At 40.1% G+C, this 13,727-nt stretch overlaps 1 protein-coding gene across 2 annotated transcripts in view; it reads left to right on the plus strand.

Moving 5' to 3' along the window:
* Positions 1-2,134: 2,134 nt before the first annotated feature.
* The window catches only part of LOC140467155 (alpha-1,3-mannosyl-glycoprotein 4-beta-N-acetylglucosaminyltransferase C-like), a 173,640-nt gene continuing 162,047 nt past the window's right edge, over positions 2,135-13,727 (plus strand). Inside the window, exon 1 of one of the 2 annotated variants that reach the window (XM_072563261.1) lies at positions 2,135-2,652. The gene's annotated coding sequence lies outside the window, so the exon portion shown is untranslated. The remainder of the gene's footprint in view (positions 2,653-13,727) is intronic. The other variant, XM_072563259.1, reaches the window with a different exon arrangement.

Below are 13,727 nucleotides of genomic sequence, written 5' to 3' on the forward strand. Positions count from 1 at the left end.
AATCCTAAGTGGGTGCTGGTAATTAGTTTTCCAATGTTTTCTCCTCCTTTTGTTTTGAGATTCTTCCACCTATTTCATTTTTCAATTATTGCAATGATGAAGGAACCAATTCCTACATGATAATGAAGTGTCACTGCAGGAGTTGAATGCTATAAATGGGAGACAGTACACATTTTTAGTACAGATAATATCATCTTTCTCTTTACCTAATGTGGACAGCTGTCTGTATTTTAAAAAGGTGTTCAATATTATACATAGAAAAAGGCCTTTCAGTTCATTGTGACACAAAATGAGCGCTATGATTTAATACAGTTCTGCTGCCTTTTTCCCATACCATGCGCAATGTTTCCAGTCAAATGATTATTCAGTGCCCTCTTGAAAGCCTTCATTGAACCTGCCTCCATCACACTTCCAGGCAATGCCATCCAGACCTGAATCACACACTTGAAAAGGTTTCTCTCTCATTCCATGTGCTATTTTTGCAAATGACTTAAACGCTGTGCCCTCTTATTCTTGATAATTTTATGATTGTGAACAGTTTCTCTTTATCTAAGATGTCTCGCGATTTGGAAACCTCAAATCAAATCTCCTCTAAGCCTTCGACCCTCCAAGGAGAACAGTCCCAACCTCTTAAGTCTATCCTTGTAACTGAAGTTTCCTACCTGTGCAACTATTTTTATAAATCTCTCTACACTCTCTCTAACACAATCACATTCTTCCCATAATGTAATAGCCAGATTTGCACACAATACTCCAGCTGAGGCAATGAGATCTCAACAATAGGCTGACAAGTGCCAAGGAACATTCATGCCGTTTCGGGAAAAAGCCCTTCACTAGGAAGCCTATCCACCACCTACAAGGCGAAAGTCAAGAGTGTGATGGAATGCTCCCCACTTGTTTGGATGGGTGCAGCTCCAACAATACTCAAGGAGCTTGACACCATCCAAGACAAAATAGCCCGCTTGCTTGGTGCCACATTTGCCAGCATCCATTCCCTCTACCAATGATGCCTAGTAGCAACAGTGTGTAGCATCTACAAGATGCACTGCAGAAATTCAGGCAGCAATTTCCAAACCCACAACCACTTCCATCAAGAAGGATAAGGGCAACAGATACATGGGAACCCATCCAAACCACTCACCATCCTGATCAGTAAATATATCACTGTTCCTTCAGTGTCATTGGGTCAAAGTCAGGAAATCCCTCCCTGGGCCTGCACAGGGACTGTATCTCACTGTCCAAAAAGGCAGCTCACCGCCACCTTCTCCAGGACAGGCAATAAACGCTGGCCAGCCAGTGACACCCAGACCATGAGTGAATTGAAACAAAAGTATCCTGCATATGTTCAGCATAACGTCCTTGCTCTTCTCCCCTTTTAAAAAGCATACACTATCCTGGCCTTTATTAACTACGCTCTCTACTTTCCCCATCACCTTCAATGATGGATGCACATGTCCACATACTCTGCGCTAAATTTCATCTGACAACCTCTTTTATCGAACAAGGTATACATTTCTCGCAATTCTAATATGTGGAACGGTATCTAATGCCTTTTGAAAGTCCACATACGCTGCGTCCACGGCATTACTCTCAATGACCTTTCCTGTTAACCTCCGATAAAAAGCACTCCCGCCAGTTATCAAGCCACCATTTCAGCTCCAGAAATCCATCCTAATCAACCCAGAGCTCTCCATGTGACTACTAACTTTATCCTGAATGATAGTTTCTAGAAGCTTACGCATCACTGAAGTTAGGCTGTAATTGCTGGCCTGATGCTTAGATCATTTTCTGAACAAGAGCGTAGTGTTTCCCAAGGATTACAAATCTGTTCAATTCTCCGTGCAGCTTTTCCTTGGTTTGCTAAACCTGGATTTATTTATTTTAATGTTAATTTTCCTTTCCGGTGAGAACTATAATGAGACCAAGAGCCATCATGGGAGACTTAGTTTTGTGATTTATAGTTAGTTCCAATGTGTGGAGGAAGCAAAATCAGAATTACAGCTTTTTAACAGAGCTGAGTTCAGGCATGTCTGTTCGGAGTTTAATGCTGGGGCTACAGTATTGTCAAGGCTTGATTACCACATGTCTATATAGCAATCCTTCCCTATATCAAATAATTCCCTAGGCTGAAGAATTGCATTACACGTCTTGGTTGAGCTGATCCGACTGCGTTCTGCAAACAATCCTACAGTGGCTGTGCTTAAAGAGATCAGCAGACAAGCGGCTAAGTTAACAGATGGGCATCCCTAACAAGCTGCTGAGTGGTTTCTGATTTACATGGCACAGTGAGAGGCCCCGGGACCACGCCGGTAACCCGTGCTACAAACAGATGCAGATGGTGAACACTGCTCTCTCGGCTCACAGGAAATGTTCTCTCTCTCTCTCTCTCTCCGGCTGATCAGCGGTTGCTTATCAAGGGGGAGAAGGGCAGCCGATGTAGCAGGGATTTGTGACTAACCCCCTTCCCTCTCCATCGACGCTAACATGACTTGGTATATGTAAGGACACACATATACAGTAAACACATGGAAAAAATCCGACTGTTATATGGACACAGCTACTGCACTGTGCTCCCTTCACTCTCAGGGCCAGGATTTACAAACCTCGTGTGAAAAGGCACTGGAGAAGAGATTGGAAATGTGCACAACAAAGGTAAGAAGATTATTTTCAACCTAATTTAACTCTTTCACTGCTGAAATCCGCTGGAGTTTTGTTTTACAGTAGCCTGTAGGTTGTCTTTTCCATAGAAAAAAATTGCACACGCACAAAGCATACTATCCAATTTATAATTAAACGCTGCAGATTAGTTTATGAGGAACATTTGCAGACCCTGAGAAATGCATGTTAAAAATCCAACTCGTTGTGAACTCAGGCGGTTGATCCCGAATCTGATGAAAGGGCAGCTCCTGTGTCTGATTCAAGGGGAATGTCGCTGGCTGTCAACCGAAGTTTCTACATCTACCTTTACAGGATAAACATCCAAGCATTTCACAAAGGATGCAGCTTTTGGAACGAGTTGGAGGAAATACCAGGAAAGACTTCGATCTCCTTCAGTTATTTAAGGAGACGGAAGGATGAAGTCAGATAGTCAGCTGCCACAATCCTAAACTCCCAGCAATAAGAATCAACTCAAACTTGTCCTGTTTGCTGCAGTCTTGCTGCTGCAGTTTTTAATGTTAAAAGCGATGGCTGTGGGAAAGAAGGGCTTTGATTCGTAGGCATTGCAATTGAAAGTTGTCCTTAAACTTTTCGTCTTTAGAGTTGGAAATTGATTTAAATGTAAAATGACAGTCCACGAATCAGCGCTTCCGGAATAGCATGAACTTTTATTAGACTTCAATTCGAAACAAAACAAACAGAAAACTGAATGGATAGTAACCATCTCTTGGTATTCCTTTTTTCTGAAAAACACTGGTAGTGGACACGTTTTCTATGATATTAGTCGGTAATAGACCCGACTTCAGTGAGCTGTGGAGTTCAGCAGTTGTTCTGTTGTGTAAAATCATTGGTTTATTGTCTTGAGGCAGATGTCACCGATAGGTCTGACTATATTTAACACAACAAATTTAGAAAAAAACGCATGAGTAATTTGGTATAGGGAACATTGCTTTTTCACTCTTTGTGAGTTTGACTTTGGAAACTGGAGACATTCTGAAGCATCCCGCAAAACTGAAGTCATCCATTACAGATCATTTTTAAATTGAAATTCAGTTGAGATGAGGTATAACAGATTTGTAAATTTGTTTGAAAACATTTTTTGTCAGTGTCTTCCTTCTCCTGAATGGAACATTAGGTTCCAGTTGGAGAGAACTTCCACTGAAATCTCCTGTAGAATAACTCAGTGGCCATGCCTTGTCTGAAAAGCCAGCCAGCTAATGCAGTCAGTGGGGAGTTTTGTATCTCACCCTAATCTGTACATACTAGTTGTTCACACTTTCTTTTACTTCTGCTCTCTATTACCTTCAGTAGCAAGAAACTTGGCTTACATGTTTCACCTTCATTGATCAATTGGAATGCTCCTCTAATTGTCCCAGTTTTGCCTGGGAGAGACGAGAAGCCAAACCTCAGACTTTCTTATCTATATGATTCAGTTGCACCCTGCTTTTCCCCACTGGGTTATCATAGTATTCAAATATATTATTTATATCATCATAGTTTGATGCTGGGATTTTTTTTAACCTTACTTTTTATAATACACAGAATTTCATTCCAATTCTTGAAAGGTTAAAGAAAGCTTTGTTAGAATATTTCATAAACTAAATCAAATTAGTTGGGTCTGAAAACTAATGTATGAATTATTCTATCTTCTCCATGTAGTATTGTAAAATTTCACGAATTCAGTAGAAATTTTCAGTGGATATCGTAGCACATCTAAAGAGGTAGCATTTTCAGTCGTGGAATTTTTGTGTATTGCAGCAGTACAGGGCTGAACTGATTTGTGCCATCTAAAGGCAGTGTTATAAATTGTACTGAACTACAGCTGCATTCAAGTCATTGTAGCATAGACAAATAGCGAAGCTGATTGTCTGTACTACATGTCATTCAAACGCTGTAAATGTATTGACTGGAGTAACTTGCCATATTCACAGGTCTAATATCAACTCAAATAATCCTTGTGCGGGAAGTATGTTAATATTTGCCTTTAAGAAATGCTGACAACTTCGTTTTCCTTGTTCTAGTGTTAATGAGATTTTGACTAATTAATAACAATAGAAATTATGGTTAATGCATGACCAATTTTGTTTCATTATTTTCAGTGTGATTATTCTAGATTATAATTTAGAACTTATATTAGAAACAGAGTTCATTCATTCCAGCTGTGAATTAAATATGAAAGTGCATAAAATATTTCTTAATAGAGAGGATGGTTTTATTAACTACAGTAAAGTGCAAAGAAAAAGCTGAGATCCAGAGGCAGCAGCATCAAATGTAATGCAACCAGCTTTGAGCAATCCATTATAGTTTGTAAGGAACCTTTATGTATCGATCCATCTGAACATACAAATCAGTCTCTTAAGCTTGCTCTACCATGTAATAATGTCAACTCTGATCTGATTGCAACTTCAAATCCACATTCCTGCCAATCCCAGATAACCTTTCAACCCCTTGCTTAATAAAGAACAATTCACCTAATCTCTGTTTTAAATGGGCAACCCCTGATGTTTAGAGTGACTCACAGTTCTGTTTCTTCCATAAGAGGAGACATCTTCTCCACATCTACCCTGTTAAGACCATTCAGGATGTCATATGCTTCAGTCAAATCACCTCTTACTGTTTGAAACTTCAGTGGATATAGACCTAGCCTGTCCAAGCTTTCTTCAAAAGACAAACTACTCATTCCAAGTGTTAGCCTTGTAAACGTTCTCTGAACAGCCTCCAATGCATTTATATTCTTCCTTAAATGAGATGAACAATGCTATGCAAGGTACTCCAGATGTGGTCTCACCTGTGCCTCATATAACTGAAGCATAACTTCTTGAATCTTGTATTCAATTTCCCTGATGATAAATGATAACATTCTATTAGTTTTCCCAATTACTTGCTGTATGTGCATATTAATCTTTTGCAATTCATGCATGAGGACACCCAGATCACTCTGCATCTCAGAGTTCTGCAGTCTCTCATCATTTAGATCAACTGCCAAAATAACCAATTTCACTTTTTTCACATTATATTCCATATGCCACATCTTGGCCCTCTCACTTAACCTATCACTATTTTTCTTTAACCTCCGTGTGTCCTCTTCATGACACTAAATTAAACTAATCTGTTCTGCCTGCCCTTGGTCCATATCCCTCATTTCTTGCATGTTTATGTGCTTACCTAAAAGTCCCTTAAACTCTCCAATCATATTTGCTTCCATTACCACCCCAGGCAGTGCATTGCAGACTCCTGCTACTCTCTAAGTAAAAAGCTTGCCTCTCACATCTCCTTTAAACTTCCCCCCTCTCATCTTAAATGCATTCTGCCTATTAGTAAACAATTCAACTTTGGGAAAAAGATTCTAACCATCAAACCTATCTAGGCATCTTATAGACTTATAATTTTATAAATTATAATTATAATCTTATAATTTTATAGACTTTTTTCAAGTCTCCCTTCAGCCTCCGCTGCTCCAGAGAAAGCAACCCGAGTTTTTCTAGCCTCTCCTTATAGTTTATACCCTCTAATCTAGGCAGCATCCTGATAAACCTCTTCTGCACCCTCTCCGAAGTTTCCACATCTTTCCTGAAATGTGGCGACCAGAACTGAATGTAATACTCGAAGTGTGGCCTAACCAAAATCTTACAAAGCTGCAACATGACATCCTGATTCTTGTTCTCCATTCCCAACCCGTAAAGGCAACAATACCTTCTTTCCCTTCATCTAAGCCATGCATATAAATTATAGAAAGTTAAGATTCCAGCACCAGTCCGGTGGCACATCATTTGCTGCACCTTTTCACCTAGAAAAGACCCATTTATACCTACTCCCTGCTTTCTGTTCACCAGTTCATCTTCTAGCCAGGGTAATAATCTACTCACTATACCATGAATTTGTATTTCTACACAACCTTTGATGTGACACCATATCAAAGGCCTCTGAGCATAGCACATTCACTGATTCCTCTCTTTTCAGAGCACATGTTACCTCCTCAAAAAACTCCAACAGATTGGTCAAACATGATTTCCCTTCCACAAAACCAAGCTGACTCTGCCTGATTACCAGGAACTTATCCAAATGCCTTCTTATAATATCTTAACAATAGCATCTAACATTTCTCCATGATAGATTTGAGCTATAGGGAGAGGTTGAATAGACTGTTTTCCCTGGAGTGTCTGAGGCTGAGAGGTGACCTTAGAGGTTTATAATATCACGAGGGGCATGGATAGGATAAATAGACCAGGACTCTTCCCTGGGTTGGGGGATCCAGAACTAGAGGGCATAGGTTTAGGGTGAGAGGGGAATGATATAAAAGAGACCTTAGGAGCAACTTTTTCACACAGACTGTAGTATGTGTATGGAATGGGCTGCCAGAGGAAATAGACAATAGACAATAGATGCAGGAGTAGGCCATTCTGCCCTTCGAGCCTGCACCGCCATTCAATATGATCATGGCTGATCATTCCTAATCAGTATCCTGTTCCAGCCTTATCTCCATACCCCTTGACTCCACTATCTTTAAGAGCTCTATCCAATTCTTTCTTAAAAGAATCCAGAGACTGGGCCTCCACTGCCCTCTGGGGCAGAGCATTCCACACAGCCACCACTCTCTGGGTGAAGTAGTTTCTCCTCATCTCTGTCCTAAATGGTCTACCCCGTATTTTTAAGTTGTGTCCTCTGGTTCGGCACTCCCCCATCAACGGAAATATGTTCCCTCCTGCCAGAGTGTCCAGTCCTTTCATAAGCCTATACGTTTCAATCAGATCCCCTCTCAGTCTTCTAAACTCAAGGGTATACAAGCCCAGTCGCTTCAGTCTTTCCGTGTAAGGCAATCCTGCCATTCCAGGAATTGACCTCGTGAACCTACGCTGCACTCCCTCAATAGTCAGAATGTCTTTCCTCAAATTTGGAGACCAGAACTGTACACAGTACTCCAGGTGTGGTCTCACCAGGGCCCTGTACAGCTACAGAAGCACCTCTTTGCTTCTAAACTCAATCCCTCTTGTTATGAAGGCCAGCATGCTATTAGCCTTCTTCACGACCTGCTGTACCTGCATGCTTGCCTTCATTGACTGGTGGACAAGAACACCCAGATCTCTCTGAACAGCCCCTTTACCTAATTTGATACCATTGAGGTAGTAATCTGCCTTCCTGTTCTTGCCACCAAAGTGGATAACCAGACATTTATCCACATTAAACTGCATCTGCCATGCATCTGCCCACTCACCTAACTTGTCCAGGTCACCCTGTAATCCCCTAACATCCTCATCACATTTCACCCTACCACCTAGCTTTGTGTCATCAGCAAATTTGCTCATGTTATTGCTGATACCATCTTCTATATCATTTACATATATTGTAAAATGCTGCGGTCCCAGCACGGATCCCTGCGGTACCCCACTGGTCACTGCCTGCCATTTCGAAATGGAGCCGTTAATCACTATCCTTTGTTTCCTATTAGCCAACCAATTCTCTATCCAATCTAGTACTTTGCCCCCAATCCCGTGCGCCCTAATTTTACTCACTAACCTCTTGTGTGGGACTTTATCAAAAGCTTTCTGAAAGTCCAGGTACAGTACATCCACTGGATCTCCCTCGTCCATCTTCCGAGTTACATCCTCAAAAAATTCAAGAAGATTAGTCAAGCATGATTTCCCCTTCATAAATCCATGCTGACTCTGTCCTATCCTGTTACTATTATCCAGATGTGCCGTAATTTCATCCTTTATAATAGACTCCAGCATCTTTCCCACCACTGAGGTCAGACTAACTGGTCTATAATTTCCTGCTTTCTCCCGCCCACCCTTCTTAAAAAGTGGCACAACATTAGCCGCCCTCCAATCCTCAGGAACCAACCCCGATTCTATTGAACTCTGGAAAATAATCACCAGCGCATCCACGATTTCCCGAGCCACCTCCTTCAGTACCCTGGGATGCAGGCCATCAGGTCCCGGAGACTTATCGACCTTCAGACCTAACAGTCTCTCCAACACCAAATCCTGGCAAATAGAAATTCCCTTAAGTTCAGGTCCTTCAGCCACTGTTACCTCAGGGAGATTGCTTGTGTCTTCCCCAGTGAACACAGATCTGAAGTACCCATTTAATTCCTCTGCCATTTCTTCGTTCCCAGTAATATATTCCCCTGCTTCTGTCTTCAAGGGCCCAATTTTTGTCCTAACCATTTTTTTGCCTTGGACATACCTAAAAAAGCTTTTACTATCCTTCTTTATATTCTTGGCCAGTTTACCTTCGTACCTCATTTTTTCTCTGCGTATTTCCTTCTTACTAATCCTCTGTTGTTCTTTAAAAGCTTCCCAGTCCTCCGTTTTCCCGCTTATCTTCGCTAAGTTATACTTTTTCTCTTTTAACCTTATATGTTTCTTTACTTCCCTTGTCAGCCACGGCCGCCCATGTCTCCTCCTGGGATCTTTCTTCCTTTTCGGAATGAACTGATCCTGCATCTTCTGCATTATACACAGGTGGAGGCTGGGACAATTACATCATTTAAAAGGCATCTGGATGGGTATACAAATAGGAAGGGATTGGAGAGATATGGGCCGAGTGCTGGCAGGTGAGATTAGATTGGGTCGGCATCTGGTCGGCATGGACGGGTTAGATTGAAGGGTCTGTTTCCGTGGTGAGTCTATGACAAGGAGTTCCAAAGACTCACAATGCTCTGAGAGAAGAAATTCCTCCTCATCTCAGTCTTAAATTAGTGTCCCTTTATTCTGAGACTATGTCCCTTCAGAATCCTATATGTTTCAATGAGATCACCTCTCATTCTTCTAAACTCCAGTAAGTAGAGACCCAAAATGCTTAGCCTTTGCTCATAAGACAATTCCCCCATACCAGGTATCATCTCATGAACCCTCTTTGAACTGTCTCAAATGAAACAATATCTTTGCTCCCAGTACTGCAGATGTAGTCTCACCAGCACTTTGTACATTTGCAGTAAGACTTCTTTGCTCTTAAACTCCAATCCCCTTGAAGTAAGGACTAACATTCCATTAGCTTTCCCGTTTTCCTGCTGCACGTGTGTGCTAGTTTTCTATCTTTCGTGTGTAAGTACCCCCATATCCCTTTGTTTTGCAGCTTTCTACAGTTTTTCTCCATTTAAATAATATTCAGTTCTGTTGACCTCCCTCCCAAAATGAACATCACATTTTCCCACATTATACTTCATTTGCCAACTTTTAGTCCATTTACTGAACCTAAGAGTATCTATCTATAAACAGTTTGTATTTATCTTGCAACTTGCCTTTCCACCAATCTTTGTGTCAGCTGTAAATTTGGCTATAGTACGTTCACTTCCTCCCTCCAAGTTATTAACATATATTGTAAGTAATTGTAGTCCCAGCTCCGATAACGAGGGAACCCCACTGGTTTCCTCCTTTCTGACTCCCTCCATTTTTGGATAAAGGAGTTACATTCATCATGTTCTCGACTAATGTGACTGTCTCCGAATTATGAAAATTTTAGAAATTAAAATCATTTCATCAACTATCGCACCATCCACTTCTTTTAACACCCCAGAATGAAGTCTGTGAGGACCAGGTTACTTGTTAACCTACAGCTCCAACAATTTATGAAGTACAGCATGTCTGTCTGGTGCTCATGATTTTCCTGATTTCCTCCTTCCCTTCCATTCTATGATGTACCATTGCTTTAGGGATGTTCTTGTCTCCTCTATAGTGAAACATGATGTAAAATACCTGTTCATTTCATCTGCCATTTCTTTATCTTATATTATTAATTCTCCAATCTCATTTTCAAATGACCATCACATACTTTGTTAACATTTTCTTCTTGACTGTGTTAACGCCATCACTAATTAACAAAGTCAATCCCCACCCTTTCCTACTTTCCTGTCATTTAAAACACCCTGACCCTTCAAACGTCAGGACCCAATTCATACCATCCTGCAAGTTTGTCTTTGAAATGGCTACCACTTCATACTTATTCATTTCAATTTTCACTCTCAGCGTGTCTATTTTGATTGAATATTATGTGCATTCAGATTCACAGCCACTGTTTTTATCCTATGCTCTCTTTGGAAATTATAGTATTGATTGTTGGGTGGTCCTTGGGTTCGTACACTTTATACCTTTGTGCCATGTCGGATTTATCTTTCCCATATTAATAAATTTCTCTTTGACCTTGATTTAACTCATCTCCCCAAATTTGCTCCCTTACTCCCATTATTCAGTTTAGAATCCTCTCCTTTTCCCTAGTTTTGAAGTTGGCAAAAACACCAGCTGTAGTTCAGGTAAACACCATCCATGCCTACTTGCAGCAAGGTGTGAGCAGTATGCAGATAAATGACAAGTACCATTTATCTTTCATAGGCATAGAACCCGCTATTTGTGCATTTTCTCTGCAGCCATTATATTGTATTCCTATTGTATTCCTCACTCTGTTTTATTCTCTTATGCACTTTGTATGGTCTGATCTGCCTGTACTGCATGCAAAAAAAAATTTTCACTTTACCTGGGTACATGGGGCAATAATTAATCAAATCAAATTTATCATGGTGCGTCCAGCTGTTACAAAACTGAAGAAGCTCAGCACCATCCAGGACAAGGCCCCTTGGTCACTACTATATCTACTACTCTAAACCTCTCCTAGTACTTCACATTTTTACAAGTTGTACTGCAGCAAGAAACTTGCCATGATTTATCTGACAGCAGCTCCCAAACCAGCAATTTCTACCACTTAAAAGGACAAGGGCAACCGATACGTAGCAACACCTCCAAGTCACATATATGTATCATCCTTTTTTTGGGCTTGTATCCTTAATTGTCATTGAATCAAAATCATGAAACTGCCTATCTAATAGCATTGCAATAGCTCACAGTTCAAAGAGGAAGTGTAGCAACACCGTCTCAGCACAGTAAATGAACATGAAGTGCAATCAGGATGGTGTGCAATTTAAATAGAAAATTGTGGATAAAAATGTTCCTATGACAGTTCTGCTCTTGTCCTTCATAGTGATCCATGAAAGAGGTGTTGTTGCAATAACCTTCTAAGTTTCTACAGTAGATCCTGTCAATCATGTATGCTGCCACCACAAGGTGCCGGTAGTGCTGGGGATGGATACTACAGCTGGTGGCAAAAGTGCCAGTCAAGCAAATTGCTTATTCTTGGACAATGCTGAGCTTCCTCAGTGTTGTTGTAGCCACTCTTAGCCAACCAGCAGTGAATATTCCATCTCATTCCTGACTTGAGTCAAGCAGGTAAGCGATTAATATTAATAGGAAACTGCCTTGTCACTCAATGCATTCAGTTTAATTCTGTTCTATTTCTGACTGGCTCTGAAACTTAATTGTATCTGTCTCTATTTTGCTAGAAATCTTGGATTTAACTTACATTTTCTGTAAATGTCACCTTACTTTCTGTAACATGCCTATGGTCACACTCATTGTAAAGCAGAATACCCTTTCTCACTGTGGCACTCAATGTCATGAAAAATCAGGTGTACATTGGAAACATTGCTTAAAATGAAGAGTTTATTAATTAAAAGCATGATATTCATTTTAATTAGAAAATGTTCAATTATTCATGATATCTGCATTTTTTTTGCCTTCAGAATTTAGCTTATTGTTTGTGGATGAGATTAACATTTATAATTTACTGTTGATGTATTTGAACAGGTCAGTGGAGAGGTTGAGGAGCTGTTGCTTACTTAAAGGAAAACCCAGAATGAGCCCACCAATTGGAAGTGGTTTGATTTATCCAGGGCATGCTAACATGGTGCTGAGAGCATTACATATTGCATTTGTAGAGCTATTACAGTTAGAGCATAACACATGACTGGCACATGATGTGAATTGGAAAAGGAAAATGGTCTACAGACTGTAACAATATGTGCAGATGTTATCCTTTGTTGGCAATCCCACTTTAAATATATTGCAGCCTATCATATGTAATCTCTTAGTATCCTTTCTCAGTATGTTGCATGCACGTTGCTATAGCACAGCACCAAGTAATCTTTTAAATTGTCACATTGGGTGATGATTACAGAATGTTTTTGCTTTCGCTAATCATAGCTCAGGTTAACGATGGGCAATCTTCATTTGTGTGTTAAAATAGTCAGTTCATGAGCAGAATTTGTAAAGAATGATAATTTTATGAAATGACAAAGTAATGTAGTTCAACGCTTTTTTTGAAAAAAATCCCATCTGCTTTCATCAAAAAAAAAGGTGTGAATCGTGCAGAAGAGGAACAATTGGAAGGCAATACACATGATGTGTCTATAAGGAGCATGTACAGTCTCTTCACAACAAACCTTTGCCTGTAACTCCTGGAGTGGGTACAAATGTATACTGTTGTCCATGTGTTGAGCCAAAAGCTGACTTTAAGCTCTACCTGCTCAGTAAGCAATAGTGCAATTAATCTAAATGAAGCATTTTTGGCAGAAAGCAATGCATGCTTGAGCAGTAAAATGAACAGACCATCAATCCTGGGACGTCAACACTAGTACAATTTTTTCTTTGTTTTTACGTCCTGTTTAGTGTGTACCATTTCATGTAATAGCCAGTTGTCAATACATACATTAAATACATAAAATCTGAACTTTGTATTTTACAATTCATTGATGGCTGTGAGGAAATGGACCACGGACAATATTACCCTTTATTTCTTGGTTCGAAAGATCTTTGTCAGACTCTGTTGTTTAGTTACCATGGGCAGGACATTCAACTTGGACAGGTATAGAAAGCAGCTGACACCATTGGAAAGGAAATTTGGGTTCATGTCATTGTATAAGAACATGTTTTATTTAATATAGGTCATTAGTATGGTGTAGGTAATAATGAGATGGACCAAATAGAACCAAATGAGAAATCCAGATCTAGCCACAATAAAAATAAAGGTGGCTGAATCTGGTACAAAAGCACCCATTTAGGGTTTTTTTTATTTGAGAACCCTTGCACTGTAAAAGTGACATGATGGTCATTCATAATCCTAACACAGTGCACAAAAGTTGGAATCTGGATTTTTTAATCCAGTGTGGAATCCGTCTTCCTGTATGGAAATATTTTCCATACAATAATGATGACATGAATGCCAGTTGTCAAAGTTTTACC

The sequence above is a fragment of the Chiloscyllium punctatum genome, chromosome 45, assembly GCF_047496795.1.
Source record: "Chiloscyllium punctatum isolate Juve2018m chromosome 45, sChiPun1.3, whole genome shotgun sequence".
Taxonomy (NCBI): Eukaryota; Metazoa; Chordata; class Chondrichthyes; order Orectolobiformes; family Hemiscylliidae; genus Chiloscyllium; species Chiloscyllium punctatum.